General features: G+C 45.3%; 1 protein-coding gene across 2 annotated transcripts in view; it reads left to right on the top strand.

The window, feature by feature from the left end:
- Nucleotides 1–7,783: 7,783 nt before the first annotated feature.
- Nucleotides 7,784–21,320, top strand: part of KDM2A (lysine demethylase 2A) — a 939,997-nt gene continuing 926,460 nt past the window's right edge. The window contains exon 1 of one of the 2 annotated variants that reach the window (XM_086953271.1): nucleotides 7,784–8,844. The gene's annotated coding sequence lies outside the window, so the exon portion shown is untranslated. The remainder of the gene's footprint in view (nucleotides 8,845–21,320) is intronic. The other variant, XM_086953272.1, reaches the window with a different exon arrangement.

Here is a 21,320-nt window from a genome sequence, read left to right as displayed (position 1 = left end):
TGGCAGGTGGCTGCCCTCTGGGCGTTCTGCGAGTATCAAACGTAAGCGTGGGTTTGTCATCACGGTTCCCCATCGTCGTGCCGGCTTGGACAGGTGGCAGAGGTCCAGGAGGTCGTTTAACAGGTGTCTTGTGCACAGGACAGCACAGTAGTGGTCCGATGGCTCCGGGATTCTCTACAAGTGCCTTGGTGAAGTCTGATATTTACTGGGCGATCCAATGAGAGTGGCGTCTCAGTGTGGTGTTCATGAGGCGTTCTATGTGGGTTAGGTTTCCCAGGGCCATACGCTAATGCTTGAGTACAGTGAAGCAAGTAAAGCAGCTCAGGACCCGGGAGGCGTGGCCCCCCCCCCGATTTGCACAATGGAGCTAGTCCTCCAGGCCGCAGCGTATAAGAACGGTTCCCAGCAAGAGTAGTGGTGCAGGGTATTACGTGGGCTTCTATGTCGCAGACTTGGGCAGAGTGGAAGAGCTCCAGCAGCGCAAGTCCCGGCGCAGCCAGCGGCAAGTGTTCGGCAGCAGTGGGTGTACCGATAGCCTAGGCGATATAATCCGGCTCTGCAAGAGGGTGGCCCCGCTGGGATCTTCTACATGGCTGCTTGGGCGAGCCAGTGTATTTACCTGTTGCCCCTCCGGGCATCCAGGCTCAAGAGGGGGGGCAGGACCCACACGCTTCTTCACCCCTCAGAGGCATGGAGTTGTGATCCCGCCGGAGCCCCACGGTGCACTTCGGATCTACTATGTAAGGCAGGGACCCGGCAGACCTCACTCGCACCCGCCGCGTGGGGAGCCGCCCCGCAGGTGCAAAAGGGAGGACAGGGATGTTCAGTTGAGGCCGGGCAGACCGAGGCTCCGGGTCCGCACTGGAGTGCCCGCAGGGTAGTGTGCACACTAAGGGCGATCATCTTTTTTCAGCGCTGTATCTGTAGCCGCCCAGGGCGTGTCGCACGCACGTCCGCAATGCAAGGCTCGGACCCCAGTTTTGCCGATTGTTGTAGACTTCTCACCGGGTCAGTCTTACAGCCCTTTCAGAACGCGCCCGGCACACGCGCCACCAGATGTTGTAAATGTTTTAGTGATAGATTTGAAAAGAAAGAATGTTCCATTTCATTGATCACATGAATGTGAGAAAAGTTTTAAAAGCATCAAACAAGCCGTTGAGAACGCTACCGAAATGGCATACTTCTATCCGAAGCTTCATACTGAGGTTGTTGTTGACGCTAGCACAATTGGGCTAGGCGATATCCTTGCACAGCGGACACTCGATTCCTCGAAGACATATTGTGGCATATGCAAGTAGAAGCTTGTCCCAAACAGAACGTTATTATTCACAACCTGCGAAAGAAAGTTTAGGCATGGTGTGAGGTTGTGAACACTTCCTTGAATTCCTGTACATGAAGCCTTTTACGCTGGTGACAGATCACCGAGCCTTACTGACCATATTTGGCAATCCAAAGGCCAAGAAGCCTCCTTTGCATTGAATGAAGGGGACTATAATTACAAGAGTAGAATTATACCATTGTGCATCACCCAGGTAAAGATCAGAACTCTGCTGACTACTTTTCCAGTATCTATATAAGGTGATGATACTCCATGTAAGACGGCTGAAGCCTATATCAACTTTATTGTAAAATCAAACACACCAGCTGTCATTTCATTAGCCCAGATTGCCACTTCCACTAACCATGATAGTGAAATGAGTCACGCAACCAACACACTCAACTTCTCACAGGTGATGGGAATACCAAAAATATCAAGGATGAACTGTCTACAACTCAAACAAGAAGGAGTTATACTGAGAGGCTCGTGATTGTGGAGAGTCTGCGATAGAAAATAATTTAAGTGGTCCATGAAAGACATGATGGAATTGTTGCCACAAAACGAGCTCTCCGAGATGAAGTCTGGTTTCCTTATTTCGAGAGGGTTAAAAAAATAATTAAAGGCCTGTCATTAATGCAACTGCCTTTCTATGAGAACTACTTAACACACCTTGAACATGTCAGAACTCCCAAGGTATGCATGGGAGAGAGTAGCCATTGAATTTTTCGGTCTATGTGACAATGGCCACCACCAAATAGTGACTGTGAACGAATATTCATGATGCCTGATAATTGAAGATCTCTTGTCTAGCAATCAAGATGGAGTTGTAGAATGATTTCATAGCATATTTGTAACATAGGGTGTTTAAGCTATATTGAAATCTGACAAAGGCCCACTTTTCAACAGTCAAGGGTCCATAGACTTTTTAGAGTACCTGAATGTACAGCATAGGAAGAGCACACCTCTATGAACACGAGCAAATGGCCATGTTGAACGCTTTAGGAGTAGGCTAAAAGAAAGCAGTGCTGTGTGCTACACTAATGAAGCTGGGTCTAAAACCTGTTTTAAATTCCACTTTAAGAGCTTATTGTTCAATACCTTAATCGGCCACGGGTGAAAGCCCTGCAACTTTGAAGTTCCGGTTAGCAATGAAATAAGTTACCTCAATGGACCAATCGAAGAGAACGAAACGAAGAAAAGGCTTGCGAAAAGAACCTGGTGTGGCGTAGTCATTGGCGGGTACCCATGCTGGAGAGGATAAGCATAGTCAAGTGTTCATCTCAGAACCATTCAGCAAAATTCAGTTAAAGGGAACAAACACGTTTAACATGCACAATAGGAATCAAATAGTTAAGGAGAGAAATAAATGACAAGCAGTGAAGAGGAACAACAAGCATTGGAAATGCAATAGGTCTCGCATTAGAAAAGTTGGAGCTATTGGTCTTGTAAATGACAAATATTTTATTTATTTGTTGGTTTTTAAAATAGCTAAATTGATAGCATTGTCATTTACAATGCCAATAGTTATAACTTTCGAGAATGTGACACCTATAGCATTTGGAATGCAACATGTTTTGTATTTACGTGACTTAGATGGCAGCTCTGGTCATTAGGCCACATCTCTAGAGAGCAGGAGAGTGCAGATGGGGAGAGAAGCACAGCAATGCAATAGGTCTCGCATTAGGAAAGTTTGAGCTATTGGTATTTTAAAGGACACATTTTTTATTTATGTGCTTGTTTTGAAAATAGCGAAATTAATAGCTTTGTTATTTACAATGCCAATAGGTTTATCTTTCGCAAATGTGACACCTATTGTAACACAATATGTGTTGTAGCACTGAGTGGTGCGAGGGTGAGGGGTGTGAGGGTGAGGGGGTGTGAGGGTGAGGGTGAGTGGGTGTGTGAGGAAGGTCGCAAAAGTAGCTCTTGGAATAGTGTGACTTTTTTCAAATAATTTTAGGAAATGGCTGCTAGGAATGGTCTGACAAATGTTCGTTCGTTTTAAAGGACTTAGTGCTGGTTATTCAAATAGATAGTGAGGAGAGGGGAGAGTGAGGACAGGGGAGAGTGACATACCAAGAGTGCAGTTTAACGTTGCTAGGTGATTTATAGAAACATGATAAATATAATGTACATTTTCACCTCAATTTTTACAGATTTTCAGGTTGCCAGGTAGCTCTTACAAAATATCTACACAGACATTTGAGAAATATTCACTTTATGTTCACATTTTTATGTAGATTTTGAATGTTGCTACTCCTACAGTAAAAGTAAAGTTTACGTTAGGTGGAAAAACTACCGCTTTTAAAACTACTAGCTCCAATAGAAAACTTGGAATTTCAGCTTTGGTTTACTGTTTTATGTACCGCACACGTTCTCAAAAAGCGGCGGCATGTTTACTGAGCGAAAAGGCGTCCAAATTCACTCAACTAACCCAATCTTCAACCAGAGGTCATAAAAGAGCAGAAATCCGTTGTGAAAATCAATCCACATCTGCAGGTTTAATGAAATAAAACTGCAAGTAAAAACACCCCAGGACGTGTTGAAATTTCAAAGCTCCCGTTAAAACCCTTGACTCCAGTGCATGCGCAGCGCAGCGATTAATGTGGGATTAACCACTCAGTCAGTTGACTGGGAGAGGCTGGGAATGCGAAACACATAAACAACAAAGCCATATAGGAGACAGTGTTCTGAAGGGGAAAAAAATGCCGGATTTAAAAGCACCTTAATTGATGGGTCCTCGGAGGCACATTAAACATTCATGCACGGTCCACTGGGAACACGAAGCACACACGCTTCTCAGGGGAAGGCATGGAACTGTTGCTACTTAACGTTCAAGAAAATAGTAGACACAGTAGAATGGAAACAATTCCTCACCATTAAAACATATAACCAACAAGACGGAGGGCATTGCTGTGGGGAGGAGAAATGCGACACGGCCGCAGCAGAAGGCGGAGCGGGGAGAGAGGCGATGGGGGAGAGACAGGGCCTTACGGCCATGAATAGTGTGAAGCAGCAGGGGCCTTTGAAGTGAAGCTAAGCTTCAAAGGTGTGGGAGGAGTGCTGCTAGGGAACAGATGGCGATTTGATGATGTGCACGCGCATTTTAGGTCAATGCGCTTGCGCATTGACCTAAAAGCGCATTGACCTAAAAACGCACAGGCACAGCATCAAATCGCCAGTCTAGGTAAACCTTATTTAAGCCCCTATAGTCAGACCCTCCAGGATATCGCAATTTCGCGATTTGCAAAAAAATCACAAAATCGGCGCTTTTGTAAAAATGCCGCGATTTTTACAAAAGTGCCCGCGAAATCTGCACTTTTGTAGAAATCGCTGCATTTTAACAAAAGCTAATGCATGCCGCTATATCCTGGGAGGTCTGATTAGGCCATAATCATTAAATAGAAACTCAATCACTGGGTACCGCAGGTGCATTTGTCTCATCTGAATAGGTCTTTGCATATTGCTCCTAGGAGCCCCCTTCTGATGGAAAGTCCGACATCATGGCCTGTGGTCTTGAAAACAGCCCACACTTAATAAATGCATACACGGGGCTCAGTGTTAGGCGCTATGAACACTACTGAACAGTTACATTGTCATTTTGCCAGTGTTGTTCAGATGAACCTTTCAGAATGGATTTCCCTTCCTTCTGTGTTTTGTTCCTTGGGTTTTATAGTTTGCTATTGCATTAATAAGGCTATGGGCGTGGGGAGTAAATATGCATCACGTTGGGCAGGCTGTGGATACAAATCATTGCAGATTTCAACGTCATATTCGCACAAAGGTGCGGGTGGGCGAGGCAACACACATTTACAACCAAATTAATTGCAAGAGCCGAGCCGACTCTCTGTCTGGGTTTTAAGTGCTCCTGCACTTCAACATTCCAAAGAGTGCATTTCTTTAGCAGATAGAAGTGTTTCAACGTAGTACATCAGATGATATCAATGCATTGCGAGGGATTTATTAAACATGAACTTCAAAATGGTCATGCCCCCTGGCCCCAGCCATGACTGCATTGCCATTAGTGAATTAAAAGGCAAGTCAGTTGTCATGTGTACAATGTAGGTGGCCTTGATTCTTTCATGGAGCAACATTATAGTCTTTCAATCCGACACAAGATAGTACACACCTTGAACTCATGTATTTCAAAGCACTCTTAAATGCAATAAAGAAAATAGGAGGCACAGTGAAATAAAATATTTGTCTAGGATCACATCACAGTTTGGTCAAGCAGGGAAGGCAGGAAAGGTTCTAGGTTTCCTGATTCCACATTGTGCCATTCAGACATTGAGTAAGTATTTCCTTTTCCTATTTTACATCAAAGGATAATGTTCTCAGAGACCTCGAGCTCAGCCAGAGTGAGGCATCGGGCTCGAGCCTGACTCCCCCTTTCAGTGGCTCGTCCACCTCTGGGTGGAGTGCAGCAAGAAGAAATGCTATCAAAGAAATAAGGGTCTGCAGATGTCTATGAGGAACAACAAAGCAGTTCCCCTACTTCTTTATTTTTTGTTAAAACCAACCATTTCTGAGCCGTTACTGCCGACCTTGTGGTGCCTCTGGTTGAAAGGGAAGGGGTCCTCTGTATTGTGAAGCCTAAAGAGAGACACACAGTGAAAGAAGAATCAAGATTTCTTGTCAGAGTGCCTGCTACCTGAAAGAAATGTAAATGTGTGCAACTGGTTAATAAGCAAATGTATAATAGGCTAAGGCGCCAATCAGACCTTCCATGATATCGCGGTTTCGCGATTTGCAAAAAAATCGCGAAAGCTGCACTTTTATTATATTATATATCTTGTGATTCTCTCCAATTTAACATATTCTATGGTCATTGGTGGCACCATATTTTGGAGATTGGAAGAAGCAATCACGGTGCCAGCTGACTGTCACAGCTCCCACTCCATAACACAGCATTCTTGAGGCTCTACGTGTTCCAAAACGAGCCAGATTTGCACCAAAAGACGAATTTCTCTGTCTTTACAACTTCATTTTAAATGCAGCATCTGTTACGTTATGTGTATTTGTATAGCGCACAACTCTCCCGGAGTGTACCCTGAAGCTGAAGCAGGAGCTGTGTGGGCTGAACCATCGGTGCTAGGCGAAGAGCCAGATCTTCAGTTTCTTGCAGAATTCTGAGGAGGCGGCTCTGATGTGCAGAGCAGGTTGTTCCAGGCTTTAGGAGCGAGGTAGGAGAAGGTACGACTTCAGGATCTGGTTCTGTGTATGTGGAGTGTGATTGCAAGTAGAAGTCCAGCTGAACTTAAGTGTTTGGTTGGAGTGTGAATTCCAGTATAGAGTGAGTTGCTGTAGTGCACCGTCGCTGGTCTTGAGGAAGAGCTGAGGGCGCAAATTATTGTTGTGTGATGAACCTCCAAACTCCAGCATCTCCCCCTGAAGAAACTCCATGCCATTCTATCGCTGGGCAAACCTTCCAACGTCATAAGCCGGACCAGTTTCTGCTGTCCTCCCGTGAATGATGCTGGTAGCTCCTGGTGGGACTACGGTCCTACCCCCCCCCCCTCCCCCCCTCATGCAACCCGGGACGCTTGTAACGCTGTTTTGCTGCCCTGGGCTGCTGACAGGCAGTCTTTTGCTTTTTGAGGGAAACAAAGTGTCTACATTGTGAATAAACCAAATATACATAGCTTCATGTTGTTGAATAACTAAAAAAAACTAAGATATCTGTGTTTGTTGCAGGAAAAATGGGCAAATATAATGCCGCAAAATTTCCATATTTGTGCCGCTAAATTTCCATTTTTGTGTCGCTAAATTTGCTAATCCATGCCTCTATATCCTGGGGGGTCTGTATAGTCTCGCTCAATGCACATGCGGATTGAGAGGCAAAACCTAAAAAGGGATATCACAGAGTTATAAACCACGACCCGTGTTACGATTGGAGGACTGTTGGTAATGGGCACTCATTCTCAGAGGTTGCTGGGATATGTAGTTTATTTACTTAACTAATTATAACAAGTGTTGACCTTTTAAGTTTGAAAAGCTTTATTGAGTTGAAGAAAACAATGTAAAACATCAGTACAATAGCCCAAATAAAGAGCAATAGGAATTAAAATAATTGTGGAGAATAATGTGCCAATAAACAAGAAAGGCCGAAAAGGGGAAAACGCTATACAAAGAAAAAATGCTTTTATAACTTTAAGTGTTGACCTTTAATACGACTGCTGGTTAATAGAGTGAAGAACGTAGAGGATAATGTTCGCCTTTAGTCCTGATATAGAATACGAAATAATCTTTTGGGTAGGAACAGCGACTCTGCAGGAGAATGAAACGTACTGCTGTTTAAGCCTCAGGCATGTCCTGCTGCTTCCCCCAAGTAAAGAGAATGCGTAGGTTTGTACAGAACGGCACTATGCCCACCCGAAGAGAGAGGGACCGGGGCGACCGCCGCCTCCTCGGTCTACCTGCTCACCGGAAGGGGCGGGACTAAGAGAGAACACCCCATGACGCAGAAGCGACGACGGGCCTCGCCGAGGTAAGTCGCGCGAGGACATACTCTATATGACATCCACATTAACATAAATAAGAACAGCATTCCAGGTCTCGCCCTTGATGGACCGCGCGTAGCGTGCACTACCTAGAGCACCCCTCTTCGCAATAGGACCATCTGCAGCTGGCTGATTACTTCCGGTGCAAACAGGAACCGCTTCCGCAGAAACGGAGAGGGGTTTTCCGTCACAGACATTGAGGCGGATTCTTCCGGGGGCGGTCAGGCCTTCTGTTCCGGGGCGGATCATAATTGTAGCCAATCGAAGGAAGGAAGGGGTATCCCAGCCACCGAGCCCCGCCCCCTCTGGCCGCTCAGCCTGTCAATCAGTTTAAACTCGCTCTCCGATTGCCCCTCGGTGCCATCACTTACTCTCGGATCGGTTTCTGTCCTTCATCCGTAGAAGTCGGTAGAGTCGAGAGCGGAGCCGCGGCCGCCGGAGGAGCCGTGCCCGGAGGCTCTGCAGTGGGGAGGCGGGAGGGAAGGCCCTGTCTGGGAGCCTCCCGCCCTTCTCCTGAGCACTGGCACGTAGCTGCCCCGAGCACAGCGCCCCCTCCCCCGCCGAGGCGTGAAAGTTTACTGCACCCGGCCAGCTGCCCCCCTCTCCCGGCTGGGCGGGAAGCGCCTAGAGATGACAGTGTCGCGGTCCCCGCATCTAGGCGCCCCCCCGGTGCGCGGGCGCTGAGGGAACCCCTGCAGCCTGTGGGTGCAGCCCGTGCACAGGACCCAGGGAGCCGCCAGCATCCAGGTCCTGGAGCCATGGATCTCTTGCATCTCTGCTTCTCCTAACTTTTTCGTTTCATCCTTCAAATTGCTTCTGGACCACGCTGCACGAGCTAGAGATTGCACAGTTTTTAATATTTCTTACGCAAATCACGTTTCTGGATTTTTGTGTAAATATTTGCATTTTCTTGGGATTGGAGTTGATCATCTAAGCAAATTTGCCCTCTGGACAAACTGGATTATAATTTTTTATTTTTCAATTGTGGAGCCACCAGCAAGAGCGGGGGATACATGTGAGCAGTCGGTGAGTAATCTCATCAATTTATGTGTTTGTTTTGATTTTCAGACTCTGCACTGTATAATTGATCTGCAGTAGAAATACCTGAAGTTTACGTGTGTGGCTGTGGGATGGATGATGTTAGACCTCCTTTACTGACAAGTTAAGCGATATTTGTTATACTCGTTTCTGCAACTCCCAGGCTTTATCTTGGAATTCTCCGTTAGCTGTCACTAAACAGCATAGTAATTCCACAGTCCTGTGCCTGGACTTTTAAGCAGTTGACAGCTCTGTTCCTAGCTCCCAGATAACAAAGTCTCAGTCTTGTTGCCCTTTTAGTCGCAAGTCCTTATGGCCCCCCCCATCATCAAGTGTCGCTTGGGGGGGTCGGTCATTCTCATTTCTTGCATCTACGCTCTGGAATGCTCTCACGTTTTCCATCAACTCAATCTCTTGTTCAGTTGCATTTAAGATTACGCGCAGCATTCTGAGCAGTGTCCGAGCATGAGTTGCTCTACAATCTTCCATGGCTGTACAGTTTCTCTGCAACGACCAGTTTTAAAAACCCACCTAAGCATAATGTAAATATGCTTGTGCGCTTGCTTTCCCGTGGAAGCATTGTGATATGGTTAATTGACATCTAGTAGTTTTTAATTTTTTATTGATATAGTTTTCTATAGATCGAATATTACCCTAGACCAGAGGTCTTCAAACTTGTTGATGCTGAGACCCACCACCCTGTCAACATTTTGTAGGCGTAAGGACCCCCCTGACAAAAATTTCTGGAGACTGGTACTGCCCATCCTCGACAACATCACACGTCCCAAATTCCCACTGCAAATCATTTTTATGGTGGGGAAACCATGTTAAACAGTGTTTAGCAAACCAAAAGTTTGTGGGTGACTGTGGATTGGTATCAGAGGCTTATTACACAGTTCAAAAAGAATTACCCAAAAATTCACAATGGTACTTTTTCCCATGAATGAATGAATGTATTTGGGATTTGTATAGCGCATGGCTGCCCGGAAGCGTCCCAGCGCTGTGATTGTAGACCAACAACTGAGGGTAGAGGCTGAAGGGGAAGAGAAAAGGTTATTGTGGGAAAAGGTGAGTTTTGAGAAGCTTTTGGAATTTCATATGATTAGGTTCAGACCGGAGTTGGATTGGGAGAGAGTTCCAGAGGGTTGCGGCGACCACCGAGAAACGGCGTCCACCAGTACGAGCTCTTTTAGTTCGGTGGACCTTGGCCAGGTTGCCTTGCGCTGACCGTAAGGGTCTGTTCGGGGTGTATGGGTAGAGCATAGATTTCAGCATTGGGGGTCCTTGGTTTTGCATAGCTCTATGGGTGGTACAAAGGGACTTTAATTTGACCCTTTCGCGTATCGGCAACCAGTGCAGTGTCTTAAGGGCAGGTTTGGCTGAAACTCTACGGGGGGTGCCAGTGAGTATCCTTGCAGTGGCATTTTGTGTTCGCTGCAGGACATTGAGCGTGGCTTCAGGGGCACCCAAAAAAAGGCCAATGCAATAGTCCAATCTAGATAATATTAGACCTTGCATAAGCATTTTCTGGGAGGTTGCGGGAAGTAGTGGGAGAATCTTCCTGGTAGATCGAAGTAGACCAACACAGGTGCCGACTGTTTTTTTGGCTTGTGTTGTCATGGAAAGATTCTGTTCCAGCCAGAAGCCTAGACTTTTGATTTCAGTTTTAGGCTGGGGGATGGGTCCTAGGCATGAAGGCCACATAGCAGTGGGGAGGGATGGTGGTTGGTGTCCCAAGAGCATAAGCTCGGTTTTTGACCCATTGAGCTTGAGCCTTGAGTTAGACATCCAGGCATGTATACCTTCTAGGCAGTCATGAAGGTTTTTGATTTTTTTCTTCCTCGAGTGAAAATGATACGATCATTTGGGTGTCGTCAGCGTAGGTGACGGCTTTTATCCCAAATGGGGAGACCACATCCTCCAGGGGGGCCATGTATGTATTAAACAGTGTAGGGCTCAGTGAAGAGCCCTGGGGGACCCCACACTGGAGGGAAAGGATATCTGATCGGACGTTCCCTTCACAAACCTGGAAGGTACGGTTTTCTAAGAAGGAGGAGAGCCAACCTAGTGCCGTGTTTCTCACTCCTAGTTCAGATAGTCGCTGTATTAGGATCTTGTGGTCCACCGTATCAAATGCAGCGCTTAGATCCAGGAGGATCAGTAAGACCGATCCCCCTGAATCCAAGATGCATCTAGCCTCCTCTACCACTTTCAGGAGAGCTGTTTCGGTCCCCTGGCCTGGTCGGAAGCCTGTTTGTGAGGGTCGAAGAAGATTATTGGATTCGAGGAAGGCTGACAATTGCTGGTTAACTGCCTTCTCTGCGATTTTGCTCAAGCCAGGCAGGAGAGAGATAAGTCGAAGGTTGGATAGGTCTGATGGGTCATGTCCTGGTTTTTTCTGTAATGCCTTGACCATGGCATGCTTCCAGCTGGGGGGAACCACTCCTTGGCCCAGCGATGTATTAATAAGGTTAGTGGCCAGGTGGGATATGGTAGGTCCGACTTGTTTTAAGATTCGAATAGGAGCAGGGTCGTTGGGGGAGCCGCTTTTCAGGTCTGATAGGGCTTTCAGAAAGTCATTGTTCGATATTTGGTTAAAGCTGTCGAGGGTGGGTCTTGGGGTAGGGGGGAGGGGGGCAGCAGGGGGATTGCTGTCTGATTTGGGCGGGAGTGACTGCAGAATGTTTGTAATCTTGCTTTGGAAGAAGCCCGCCATATAAAACATATTTTGGCAAAACTTATTTAGATAACACCTTTCTGAACTAAAGTGATGAATTTGCTTGTTTTTCTCCAGAGAGACGGTCAATCTGTGATTGCACCTTATAATTTCCAGTTTAACACTCAAATATAGCAACAAGCAATTAAACCAAGACCAGTCCCGCTTTGCAAAGGGCCCTTAGTGCGCAGCAACACGTACCGCTGATTTTTAGTAACTAGGTTGAGCTATAAACACAGTTTTTTGTGTTAAAATCAGCAGTTTATGTGGCAGATGATTTACTATGTGGCAAATCTATCATTATGTGAAATTCGCTACGGTTGCACAATCGCATAATCCCAGTACCCCTCGGTATAATGGCTGTAACGCATGGGCTGCAACTTTAGTGCAAGGCATCCGAGGAGAACCATACTATATTTCATGGGATGCTGGTGGCTCGGCTTTTACAGCTGCATGGAACTAGCGGTTACTGAACAACATTCATCATCATTAAAACATACCGTTTACCATCCTTAATGATGAACTGGAAGGCCCAAGTAGGATGCTTTCTTTAATTCCAAGGGGAGGAAGTGGTCCCTTAAGCTTCTTTCACACTGTTTTTCTAAAAAGGTTTTATTTTTAACATTATGATAACAGACACTTTTATTTTAGCAAAAACTGACTCCTGGTTATATTAGTTTGCTGCTGTTGTTGATTTCAGTCATGTCTGGGGGACGCTTGAGGCCCTTGTGAGTGTGAGCACTTGGCAGTGTCAAAGGTTTGGCTAAAAACAAAATATTTGGGTCCTTCACCATCAGGTAGCTACATATAAATTAATGTTCAGCTTAAATTAAAAATACATTAAAAAAGTGCTACTCAAAGGGCAATGTAATATAGTACATTATTGAACCTCTAGTAGTTAATCCACCTTAATAATCGGTCTGTATGTAACTAGAAAGCCACAAAATGAAATCTTGGTTGGTGCAGTGGATAATAGTGACTCAGGTATTTGAACCTCTGCTTCCTTCCCCGACAGGTTGCCAGCAGGACACGGTGTGTCCTTGTGGTTTCAGATGTCCTATTAACACCACCAGCAGTGAATTTTGTGCCAACCCATGTCTTCCCTGGACCGGAAACAAGCTTCCGGGGACCGGTTTCTGGCATTCCAGCTGTCTTCAGCCCGGCTTGCTTGAATCCAGTGGCAAAGTGAGCAAGGGACTCACAAATGAGCATACCCTGCCACACTTATGCCGGCCAAAAGCGGTACAAAAGGGGGTGGTGATGGACGGAGCATCTGAATCAATCAAACACTCACACCCAGTCAAAAGATCTGGGTTGAATCCATCACCGTTCTTTAGCCCACTCTGCCACCCCAGTTCAGACACGGCTATATGCAAATCAGTCTGACCCTGTGCCCCATGGGAACAGTCCAGCCCGAACTGCCAAGCCATGTCTATTTTGAAGGTTTGCTTGTCTTGTAAAAAAGTGTTCACTCATTCAGTGTTGTAGCAGTAGCACATGGTCCCTCAATCTGCCTCATATATTTTAGGCAACAGGCCTCGTATTTATGACATAAACAGACTATAAAAGCTGCCTTACCAAGAGCAGCACAAACCGCCTCGCTGCACAGATTTGCGGAGCCCTACGCAAAATTAAATTTTCCTGTTTGAGTGCTCATTTTTCCCTAACAAGGGCGTTTGAGGACACTATTGTTATATGGCCCCCTTTTGGGTTCATTTGTTTATGCAGGCCGTAAGGCAGCTATTTTCAGTGGCCTTAGTCAGGGCCACTGGAATTATGCAGCAGGGGAGGCCCAAATTATGCAGCATGGTTGGATAAATTATGTGGCAAGCAAAGGCAAATTATGCAGCACATTTTGTGAAAGGATCTCTTCATTATTTTGACATTTCTAAACTTGTTAACACTGTCTGGGCATTAGTTGCAACTCCATTAGTACCACTTTAACACCCAAACACAGCCATAAGTTACAGAATTATGACCAATCAACCGTTACAAAGTATTTTCCACTGCGCCGCAACACCTGTTGCTTTGTTTTTAACAACTTTTGAACCGTTTGAGCTCAACACTATTTTATGTTGAAATCTGCAGATGATGATGGATTATGTGGCAAATGTATAATTATATGAAAATCGCTGCGGCCGCATAATCACATAATTCAGTGGCTCTGGCATTAGTGTTGCACTAGCTCTGAGCACAACTTCACTGCAAGGCCTCCCTGCTACTGACACATATGGTAGTGTTCTGCCCCATTTGTGACGTCTGACACGACCTGCTCCACGTTGGGCAGAGCAGATGGTTGACGTCAGAGGCACAACTAGAGCCAAATTTCGGGGAGGGGGGGGGGCGAATTCTTCCAGCAATAGGCAGAGTGGAGAAGCAGGGGCTCTAAGAAGGGGTGAAAAAACAACAAAGCCTCATTAACAAGCATGGTCTTTTAAAGATCTGTGAAGTACTCTGGTGCGGCTTTGTGTGTGCCCAGGAAGCTGTCTGAGTCCGGGCTGCCACACACGACGGGGGTGGTGGCTGAAGCCCTTTGAGCTCAATGGGCGTTGTGCTCCCGGGTGACGCACTGGAGGACATGCAAGACACCACGCACCTCTTTCCTAAGCCTAGACAGCAGACTTCAGAACACCCAAAGCTCTGTTCGTCCACCCAGATTTCGGAAATACTTGGAGTACTTTTTATTTATTTTAATTATGTGGAATTTCAAACTCGAAGAGCTGCTACAGTTGGTAAGTAATATACTTGAGGAAAATTACTTGACAGAAATGTGCTTGAGAATAAACTGGCCACAATGATATACAATAGATTTGCAATGCAATAGGTCTTGCATGTAAGCGAGTTTAAGCTATTGGATTGTAAATAACAATGCATTTTATTTAAGTTTTAAAACCCAAAACATAAATAAAAGGCATTGTTATTTACAATGCCAATAGCTCAAACTCGCTTAATTGCGAGACCTATTGCATTGCAAATGCTCCTGCTCCCAAGCATTCTTTACAGCTGCAAATTGCAGTTACATTTTCAGATTAACTTGTTGCACATATTTCCATTCCTTTCAGGCAAGTAGGCATCCTGGAAGTAAACCTTGTTTAGCTGTCTGATCAATCTAGACAACACAAGGACTTAGACCGCCAGCTTAAAGTCGTCCAATGGTAGAAAGGGTTTAAGTTTTCTTAGTATACTCAATCTGCTAATTAGCTCCTTTGTTAGCAGGGGGGTAGATTTTCAGATACAATTGAGTGCCATCTGCATACATGTGATACATGTGGTGCCCCCATATTGGCCACGGAGGGCCGAGAGAGGGTTTGATTCACTTTGACTCTTTGAGTTCTGTTGTGGATAAATGTCGTAAGCCATTGCAGTACAGGACTTGAATGGCCCACCCTGCGTTCCCGTAGGGACAGTACACTGTTGTGTTTAACAGTGTAGATGGCAGAGGATAAATCAAGTAGTATCAGAAGACATGATTCATTTTAGTCTAGCATTTTAAATGTCACCCATAACGTGAGTGAGTGCATATTCTGTGCTGCGTCCTTGACGAAAACCGGATTGATGTTGATCCAGGAGTTGGAAGTTCTCAATGTGGTTGCAAAGCTGAATTTGCATATTTTTTTTTCTAGAAGTTTCACCAGAGTGGGGATGTTAGAGATAGGGCTGAAGTTGTTCAGATCTGAGCAGTCTGCGTTTGTTTTTTTAGGATGGGGTTACCTGCCCTTCTTTTAGGCAGTCCGGGACAGTGCCTTGCAATAGTGAGGCATTAACAGTCTTAGACCATAAGGGGAGAATGGCAGCTTTTATTTCTTTGAAGATTGGAGATGGTAGTGGGTCGTTGAAGTGGTTAGATGGGTTGACCGCTAGAAGAATGTTATAGATGTGACGCCCATTGAGGGGAGTGAAAGTGTGCCAGGAGGCATTGTTTGGGGCACATCTCCAAGGGGACCGAACCAAGAGGCGACTAGGGAAGCGAACTCTGTAGTTGAAAGAAGTTCCCTCTTTGATTGTAGGTCGTCTTCAGTGATTTTTGTTTTCTCCAAGAAGAATGAGGCCAATTCCTCACAGGTTGGGGACTGATGTCACCATGGTCATGCAGGTTTGGTGCATTGAGAGACTGTTGCTTGACGATTTAAACAAGCTTTTGGGACGATTTTTAATTTGAAAGCCTGCTTTCGCATTTTTGATTTCTCTGTTGTATGAGTTCATTACTGATCTAAGGTGTTTCAGGTATTCGGTGGAGGGTACGGATCTCCAGGTTCTTTCTGCTGATCTTGGCGTCGTTCAGGGTTTAGATTGTCATTGAACCAAGGTTTGGAGATTTTAGTGAAAACATTTTTTTTGTTGAAGGGGGCTAATAGAATCAAGGATGTCAGAAACAGAGGAATTATAGACTTCTGTGAGGTCATGTACATCCATTCCTGCTTGGGGAATCAAGACAGTGTTACATCAGGTTGCAAAGAATTTAGGATTAATGTTTCAGACTATCTTTTCCCATTGTTTTCTTTTCTTGGGTTGGCTCTCTTCATGGTCACCTCCAAGTTTATAAAGAAGATGATGCTGTAGTGTTCAGACCAGTCGCATAAGAGAATGGGTTCCAGTGTTATGTTGTTTATTTTAGATATGATAAGACCCAGTGTTTCTCCCTGGTTGTGGGTTGGGCTTTAGCAAAATTGGGTCAGATCGTGGTCAGATAAGAATGTTTTAAGACAGTTCACTGCATGATCGTTTGGATTAGTCCAAATGAGGTTGAAGCCTCCGAGCAGGATTTTGGTCACTTGGAGGGTCATCATTGGATGTGGTAATTTCCATGAATTGTTCAATGAATGTCAGATTGTCTCCAGCGGGATAGTAGAATGTGTGTAGATTGCATATGAGGAAGATATTGCTTGGGAGGTTGATGCAGGGATATTCACTGGTGCGTAAGGGGAAGGTTTCTGATTGATATACAGAGTGTGTTTCGGTATATGCAAGCTCTTCCACCACCTGGTTTCTTTGTTCTGTCAAGTCGAATTATGTTGTGGCTGGGAGTGACTAGTAGGGCAAGGATAGGAGTGGAGGAGCGGTTTAGCCAGGTTTCAGAGAGGAAAACAATATTAGGCTCAGTTGTTAGGATGAGATGGTAGATATCGGGTGCACGTTTACTAGCTGATCTGCATTTGAGAAGTACGCATTTCAGTTGGCTAGTAGACTGGCGGGTGGCAATCCGAGGGATGTTAATGCACTTGAGGTATTGCTATTTATACATCTGTGATTGTGGGTGGGTTCTCAGTGGGGGTTAGCTTAAATGGCTTGGATTTGATTCCTGTAGGTCTGGTCAGTGTCTATTGGGTTAGTATAAGAGAGGAGTAGGTAACGGATATCGCTGTCAGATAAATCAGCCTTCAGTCTCCTGGGACGAGAGGAGGTACTGGGGAAGGGTATAGTTTTTGAGTTAAGATGAAAGATGTGCGAGCCATGGGCAAGATATATGGCTCTTTGGGAGTTGGGCCGATTCCCCAGGGTACTAGTAGGTCTATGCATGGGCAGAAGCTCGATAGTGATGACTTGTCAATTTTGGGAGTTTGTACGTGTGGTGGCGTATGCAGCTAGAGAACTCATCAAGTCGTGCGCCCCAGTCAGTCTGGTGACAGTCAGTTAAGGGTTGAAGTGTGAGTTCCGGGGGGGGGGGGAGAGGCCGTGTGGGAGATCTAGTTGAGCAAAGGCGGCATTATTACCGTCAGGGGGTGTAAGTGAGTCCGGCAGGTCTTGTAGAGGACCTGCTTGTGTGGAGGAGGGAGAGTAGGAGGGCATATAGGTTGTGAGATGAATGTGCCTGATAAAAGGATGATCAAGTTGGGGGTTATGCGTTCCGAGTATGGTAGCTTCCTGTCATCAGTAGGGGCTGATGGCGTGCTTAGGGGAGCCTTGCAAGATAGTTCCATGGGAGTGAGAGAGAGCAGATGAGTGGGAGAAGGTTCCAAGGTGGGGGACTCCTAGTTTGTCTGCATAGATGCCGGGGGAGTATGTATGTATGTATGTATGTATGTATTGTATATTTGTATAGCGCTTTACTGTCACCCCAAATGGTTAGTGTAAGACAACTAACCATTTGATTCATAGGCCCTGCTGGGGGGAGGAGATTGGGTGGGGTAGAGATCTTTTGAGGTATGGGAAACACTGGGTTATGTTGGAGTCATCCACGATATTTGGTGTGGTGTGACATTACCAACATGGTAACAAGGGTGATTAGAGGGGGGGTTGATTTTTAAAGATTTGTTTTCCGTGTTTATAGGTCTCACTTTGAAATGGTAATGGAATAATTTGATGTGATTTTTGCAGCGCCTTTTAATATATTGATTAGTGTATGATTATTGTTTGATTTTTTTTATCCTTTTAAATAGTTTTCAATGTTGTATGTATATTTGAATAGGAGCCCACTAAAATGCAAATAAATACATTCAGTTCAGTAGTGTATTACTGAGTGTGTAGGACCTGGACTAGTCGTAGCATGTGTAGTAGTAAGGGTGGTAGGGTTTATGTTGGTAGTAGGAACATGGCTTGTATTTGTACTTTGTGTTACTCAAATGCTTGTTGTTGTGGTGGTTTTAGTATGTATGATGATACTTTAGCTGCTGCTGGGGAATGTAGTGTAGGACAATTAGTAGTAATAGAACGAGAGACAGTTGTAGTGATTGTTACTTTCTGGTTGTGAGAAACTATTATAATTAATATAAGACAATAAATTAGTAGTCAATACTTCATCATAAAACTGAACTACGAAATGTACCAGCAATAGAAGTATTCTGCTCTGTGGACATAGTTAGAACTATCTTAAAAAACATCTTCATTTCTTTTCCTGTTAGTCACATTTTTATTGTTGTTTAAATATGTCTACCTCGGGCTTTCTTTCCCATTTACTTGGATAACTATTGGTACACTGAATGAAACGTGTCTGGTTGTCTTAGTGAAAAGAAGCTCACAAATGTAGTCTGCTGCGATGATAGAACCCAACCAGGTCCTGCCAAGTATAGACAGCAGAACAAAACCTGCAAGCATTTAATCTGTTGCAGTAATAGTTTGTTCTTATAACATAGTAACTGGAGCGGTTTTAAAAAACAGTGACTAAGTTTCAAAGTCGCAACAGAATGTAAAGTTGCTTGAAGTACGGTTTATAAGACGTGATCTGTCAAGATCCAATTTCAGATGAAGCGAAGTTAAATATCTAAATATGCTTTGTTTGTACTGAAAAATCAGGTGTTCTGCCCTCAAAACAAGAATTCTCGGATAGTAAGAATAACATAATGAGAAATGATCTTTTTTTTCATTATATAAAACAACCAACATGATGTCTGTGAGTGTCATCGTGCTGTTTACTCTTGTTGTAGGGTGATGGGGTGCATTAATTAACATGTTTGAGCATGGAAGAAACAGTAAAACAAACACACCGTTCTTCACCAAAATGCCTTAAGATGCATGTGTTGGGTCTTGAGCCTGGGGGTCTTAATAATTTCAGGAAAATGATGCCGAACGTCTTTGAACATCCATTAATTCCTAACGTTTGGCACACAGTGATTGTTCTGCTTCTTCGATGAGCATATTTAGACACTAAACCGGTTTGGAATTTTTAAATTGTAACATTGAAGAAACTGTGGTTTAAATGTTCATATTTTTCATTTAACAGTGTATCGTTTCATCTCCAGTGCCTCTTTTTTTTTTTTCATCCCTTGAAAATTGTGTATCCTGATTTTTTTTCTTTTCTTTTCTTCAATGGCCTGTTTTTAGGCCGAACAGACCTAAAAAGCATGCAAAGCATGCTTTGTCTGCAAGACATCTTTTGTTGGCGTGTTCCGATGAATGTGAGACAGGGGATGTGCACGCGCTTTACAATTGGCGATTTCACCTCGTGGGCGCGCACACCCAGCCCGGCGCCGTGCACATCTCCTGTTCTCAACATTCACCGCAAGTCATCTTCTGGCCATCGCGCGTGTACACACACAGCCACACTCAAGCGTGCGCACACACACACACACACACACACGCATGCACACACAGGCACACACACACGGACTTACGCGCGTGCACACAACCCCCCCCCCCCCCCCCCCCCACTCACCGGGTTTCTCAGGCTCCTCTCGTCCCGCGGTGGTGGCGGCATTACACATGGACACATTCATTTTCGGTAGGCACCGGGGGATTAAACAATTTGCCCACAATTACAAGATGTAGAGCAGACTCACTACGCCGCATTCAAGGTCTCTCTAGCACAACAGGGATTTCCTGGAAGTCCGCATTACATCACAGAACGTACTCGCTCTCCCATTGGGCGTCCTCTCTGTCATGTCACATTGTTCAAGACCTATCCTTAGCCCTGTTCTCCTAAGCAGTTGAAACCGGCTGGGACTGATCCAGTAGGACGGCGAAAACTGGGCGGCGCTGTGACCACTGCCCGGCATGGAGACTTCTCTCCCCCCCCCCTCCCCCCTCACTCCCCCCATCCCCGACACCTAGTACTGGCTGGGACAGAGGAGGCATTATCCCACCCAGGCCAAGAGCGTAGTGGGATGACTGGCTCCTTTGGAACCTTGGGAGGGGAAGTTATAGGTACCGGTGTGCTGTAGTGCGTGTACATGTGCATGGATTTTCCTCCTGTAATGCACCGTTTGCTCCTCTTGTATTTTGTTTGCTCACGATTGTCACTTTTTCCTCCTGTAATGTAACGTTCGCTTTTGTAATTTGCCTCTCAACAAGTTTTGAAATGTTGACAAACAAAACTTGCCTAGTGCGAGATGAATTATCACTGTTTTGCTGGTCAGACAAATCAGCGCTCCTGGATTGCCCTGTAGGCTACCGGTACTCTCCCCAGCCAAGGAGCACGATTTGCCTAATGTAAAATATAGAGGCCTCTCCCACTAATGTACACCTGCTATGTGCTTGCTGTTAGCTCTCTCCCCTGCATCCCTCCGTTACCGTCTCCATTCGCCCAACCCCCACTAGTGGCGTAACAATAGCCCCCCACATGCCAGGAAGGGGGGCAAACTCACGGGGACCAGGCTTTAAAGCTCCTAACTGGATGGGAGCTCGAGTTTCCTTGCGCCATGCCTTCCCCCCCCCCCCCTTGTTGCAGTCTCCCTCATGTATTTCTCTACCACTTCCCCTGTGCCTTTTTCCTCGTGCCCCTCCCACTCCTCGGTGCATTTCTCCAATTCATCTCCAACTAACCCGCTCTACATCTGTTTTTTCCGAATATTAAAAACACAAAAGTGTTCCACACGTGTTTATTTTTATTTTATTGACCAATCTAAGTACATAGCCAGGGCTTTAAGTGAGATGAAAAACCTGGGGGGGGGGGGGGGGGGGGGGGGGGGGGTCTATCAAACGTGCGTGGTCCATATAATTAACGGCGTGGCTAATCCACACCTAAGCTAATTTGTGATTACCAGTGTGCCTCGCTGGTATTTTGCTGCCTCTGTCTTTGCTTCGGGATATATAATGCAACAAGAATCATTATACAGATAACAAGTTAGGACTATTGGCGTTGTTAATGGGTGTCAGTTGCATAAGATAAATAATCAACAACTTTGGATCCGTTGTAAATTATATTGAAAATGCTTCTGTTCTGAAGTGATGAGACTGGGGAAGAATTATAACGAGTCTCTTTGAAGTCACATAACAGGCAGGGGAGGGTGGCACTGCTGCAGAGTTACGATTTGTTTTTCACCCTGATGGTGAGGGACCAGTCTCCTTTTTTCTGTATTTCTCATATGCCATGGTT

The sequence above is a fragment of the Lissotriton vulgaris genome, chromosome 1_2 (assembly GCF_964263255.1).
Source record: "Lissotriton vulgaris chromosome 1_2, aLisVul1.2, whole genome shotgun sequence".
Taxonomy (NCBI): Eukaryota; Metazoa; Chordata; class Amphibia; order Caudata; family Salamandridae; genus Lissotriton; species Lissotriton vulgaris.
This window is presented reverse-complemented; position numbering and strand designations above follow the sequence as displayed.